This window comes from Hemitrygon akajei, chromosome 1 (assembly GCF_048418815.1).
Source record: "Hemitrygon akajei chromosome 1, sHemAka1.3, whole genome shotgun sequence".
In the NCBI taxonomy this organism is placed as follows: Eukaryota; Metazoa; Chordata; class Chondrichthyes; order Myliobatiformes; family Dasyatidae; genus Hemitrygon; species Hemitrygon akajei.
In genome coordinates this window covers 8,309,855-8,314,535 of record NC_133124.1, presented here as the reverse complement: position 1 = coordinate 8,314,535, position 4,681 = coordinate 8,309,855, and positions in this window count along the sequence as shown.

Sequence of the window (4,681 nt, the reverse complement as noted above, 5' to 3'; positions counted from 1 at the left end):
CTGCCAATAACAATGATGCCTGGAAAGATAAAGCAAATGTTTCTCCAAAAATGATGAACAGATAGAAGTGCAGTGGCTTATATCATTAAAAACAGTCCTTGCAACTCCTCAGCCAATGATATGTTTCAAGCACAATACCACTGACATTTCAGATTCTGGAAATGGTGACTGAAGTGGAAGATAATGGAACCAAAAGATTAACATGATCAACAAGTTCCATTTTGAAGAAGCTGATGACCTAATTGCTTTTGACATTGCCCCTCTTGTTTAAAAGAAATGTACCTTAAAAATTAACCTGTACTATACGAAGCTCATGCCATAAACTGAGCTGGAATGAATATTTTTTTGTCACAGGTCACATGCCATACTCTGCTCTTTTTCATAAAACTTTTAGAAACCTGCTTTTCAGAATCAGGTTTAATATCTCTGGCAGATGTCGTGAAATCTGTTAACTTTGCAGCAGCAGTATAATGCAATAGATGATAATAGAGAATAAATCTGTGAATTACATACACACACAGTTGCACCCCTTTGAAGTTACCTGGTTTTCTGCACTAATTACTCATAAAATGTGGTCTGATCTTCATCCAAGTCACAATAACAAACACACTCTGCCTAAACTAAACAATTGTACTTCTTCTCGTCAATATTGAGTACACCATTTAAATAATCATAGTCTAGGTTCAAACAAACCATGTAAACCTCTGGGGTAATTCATTCTACTAAAGACCAAAGATGGGACCTGAGATCATGAATAACTCCACCTCAAAGCAGCAAGGAAGACTGAAGCATCGAGTTGAAGGCGTTTGGACCCGGTCAGCAATTGCTCCCAACAGGGCCAGAGGGTCAGCAATCGATCCCAAAGGGGCCAGAGGGTCAGTGACCGCTCCTAACAGAGCCAGAGGGTCAACGATCAATCCCAAAAGGGCCAGAGGGTCAGTGACCGCTCCTAATAGAGCCAGAGGGTCAGTGGTGATCGGACTGTACTTTACATTGGTCTCCTTCAGCTTTTGCTGTTTTCTTTCTTCTGGCCGATTGGTGGATGGGTGATCTGTAAGCTCTTTGTGTGTGGGTGGGGGCATAGGGGGTTTTTGATGCAACTGTCATTTTTCTTTTTTGTGAGTGAGGGGGTTGGTCGCTGCTTTTTTTCTCTCTGTGGGGGAGGTGCTGAGGATGTGTTGCTATTGTCACTGTCTATTTTTCTGCGTGTGACGGGGTCAGCGATTGTCTTGTTGCTTTTTTTCCTGTGGAGAGGGGTTGGGGATTGTTATTGTTGCTCTTTTTCTGTGGGGGGGTGGGGGATTCTGGTGTCTGGGACCTTTGTTTCTTTTAATTTTTCAAGTGTATTTCACGGCTACCTGGAGAAGACAAATATCAGAGTTGTATTATACATGTATACAAGTTTCCCCCGCAATCCGAAGATAGAGCGTTCCTATGAAACCGTTTGTAAACTGAAATGTCGTAAAGTGAAGAAGCAATTATCATTAATTTATATGGGAAAAAATTTTGAGCGTTCCCAGACCCAAAAAAAACCTACCAAATCATACCAAATAACACATAAAAACTAAAATAACACTAACATATAGGAAAAGCAGGAATGATATGATAAATATACACCCTATATAAAGTAGAAATACTGTATGTACGGTGTAGTTTCACTTATCAAAATCGGGAAGACAGCGAGCCAAAATCGATTTGGAGAAAAAAAATCGGCACATACACGCATGCGCAAACAACTACCCGCACAAGGTTTCATGGTCATTGTAGTCTTTCTTGTGGTAAACACACGTATAAAGCGGGCGTCTTTTTCTCGTAAAAGTGAAAATCCTCTTTGGTTAGCGAAAACAGGTACTAATGTAGGTCTTTCGTAACAGCGAGTTGTCGTAAAGCAAACATTCAAAAAATGGGGGACACCTGTACTTTGACAATAAAATGAACCTTCGAACCTTAAACTTCCTCAAAACTCTCCAAGATTGGTTAGACATGACCTACCAGGCACAAAGCCATGCTGACTATCCTTAATCAGTCCATGTCTATTCAAATACTCATATATCCAGTCCCTTAGAATACCTTCCAATAACTTTCCCACAATTAATGTCACTCACCAGCCTATAGTATCTTGGTTTCTGTTTAGAACCTTTTTTATACAGCAGAATAACACTGGCTGTCCTCCAGTCTTCTGGAACCTCTCCTGTTGCTGAGGGTGCTTTAAATATCTCTACCAGGGCCCCAGCAATTTCTGCACTTGCCTCCCGCGGGGTCTGAAGGAACACCTTGTTAGGCTCTAGGGGTTTATCCACCCTGATTTGTTCCAGGATAGCAAACACCTCCTCCACTCTAATCTGTACAGGGTCCATGAAGTCGATGCTGCTTTGCCTCACTTCTGTAGACTGTATTCAATAGACAATATAGACAATAGACAATAGGTGCAGAAGTAGACCATTCGGCCCTTCGAGCCTGCAACGCCATTCTGAGATCATGGCTGATCATCTACTATCAATACCCGGTTCCTGCCTTGTCCCCATATCCCTTGATTCCCCTATCCATAAGATACCTATCTAGCTCCTTCTTGAAAGCATCCAGAGAATTGGCCTCCACTGCCTTCCGAGGCATTGCATTCCAGACTCCCATAACTCTCTGGGAGAAGAAGTTTTCCTTAACTCTGTCCTAAATGACCTACCCCTTATTCTCAAACCATGCCCTCTGGTACTGGACTCTCCCAGCATCTGGAACATATTTCCTGCCTCTATCTTGTCCAATCCCTTAATAATCTTATATGTTGCAATCAGATCCCCCCTCAATCTCCTTAATTCCAGCGTGTACAAGCCCAGTCTCTCTAACCTCTCTGCGTAAGACAGTCCGGACATCCCAGGAATTAATCTCGTGAATCTACGCTGCACTTCCTCTACAGCCAGGATGTCCTTCCTTAACCCGTTAATTTGTCTCCCAAATAAATACAGATACAAGAATGCATTTAAGGTCTCCCCCATCTGTTTTGGTTCCACACATGGATTACCATTCTGGTCTTCCAGAGGACCAATTTTGTCCCTTACAATCCTTTTGCTCTTAACATGTCTGTAAAATCCCTTAGGACGCCCCTTCACATTGTTCACTAGAGCAAATTTACGCCTTCTTTTGCCCTTCCTGACTTCTTTCTTGTGTTTACTTGCATTTCTTGTACTCCATAAGTACCTTAATTGTTCCTACTTGCCTCAACCTGCTATGTACTTCCTTTTTTCTCATAACCAGGGCCTCAGTATCTCTTGAATACCAAGATTCCCTACAATTGTTATACTTACCTTTTATTCTGACAGGCACAGACAGCTTTGTACTACTAAAATTTCATTTTTAAAGGCCTCCCAATTTCCAAGTACACCTATGCCAGAAAACAACCTGTCCCAATCCACACTTGCCAGATCATTTCTGATGCCATCAAAATTGACCTTTCTCAAATTTAGAATCTCAATCTACGAACCTACTTTGCATATTTACTTTCAAACTAATGGCATTGTGACTACTAGATGCAAAGGTGTTTCCCTGCACAAGCCTCTGTCACTTGCCCTGACTCATTCCCTAATAGCAGATCCAGTGTTGCACACTCTCATATTGGGACTACTATGTACAGATGAAGGAAATTTTCCAGAACACAGAATTTTCCAGAAACTCTATTCCATCTGGTCTTTTTATAACATGGGATTCCCAGTCAATACGTGGAAGTTAAAAATCATACTATTACAACCTTTTGTTTGTTGCAACACTTTGCGATCTCTTTACAAGTTTGTCCCTCTAAATCCCTTGGACTGTTGGATGGTCTGTAATATAGCCCCATTAACATGGTCACACCTTTCTTACTTCTCAGTTCCACCTATAACTCCTCACTAGTCAAGTTCTCCAGTCTGTCCTGACAGAGCACTGCCGTGACATTTTCCCTGATTCCCCCTGCCCCATCACATCTGAAACAACAGAACCCTGCTCCCCAGTCTCATTAATAACTACAACGTCATAATTCCAGGCGCTGATCCATGCCCTGAGCTCAACTACCGTTCCACCTTCTTGCATTGACATACAGGCAGCTCAGGACACTAGTCGCACAATACTCAACCTTTTGATTCCTGAATTTGTCTGAGGTTTTACCAACGTCTGCCTGCACAACCTCTCCACTAACTGTCCTGGCACTCTGGTTCCCATCCCACTGCAACTCTAAGGACACTGAGGACTTGATCTGAGACAACCTGAGTCCTGGCACCTGGAAGGCAAAATACCATCCAGGAATCTCGTTCTTGTTCACAGACCCTCCTGTCCATTCCCCTAATGAATCCCCTATCACTACAGTGTGCCTCTTCTTCCCCCTTCCCTTCTGAATCACAGAGGCCGGCTCAGTGCCAAAGACCCAGCCACTGTGACTTTCCTCTGTTAGGTCAATCCACCACCCCTCACTAACATTATCCAAAGTAGTATACCTTTTGCTGAGGGGGATGGCCACTGGCTCCTTAACCCCTTTCCCCTTCCTTACTGTCTCCCAGTTTCCTGTATCCTGCACCATGGGTGTAATTATCTCACTGTATGCCTTATCTAACACCCATCCAGCCTCCTGACAGATCTGGAGATCATCCAGTTCCAGCTCCAATTCCTTAATACAGATTGTTAGAAGCTGCAACTGGATGCACTTCTCGCAGTTGTA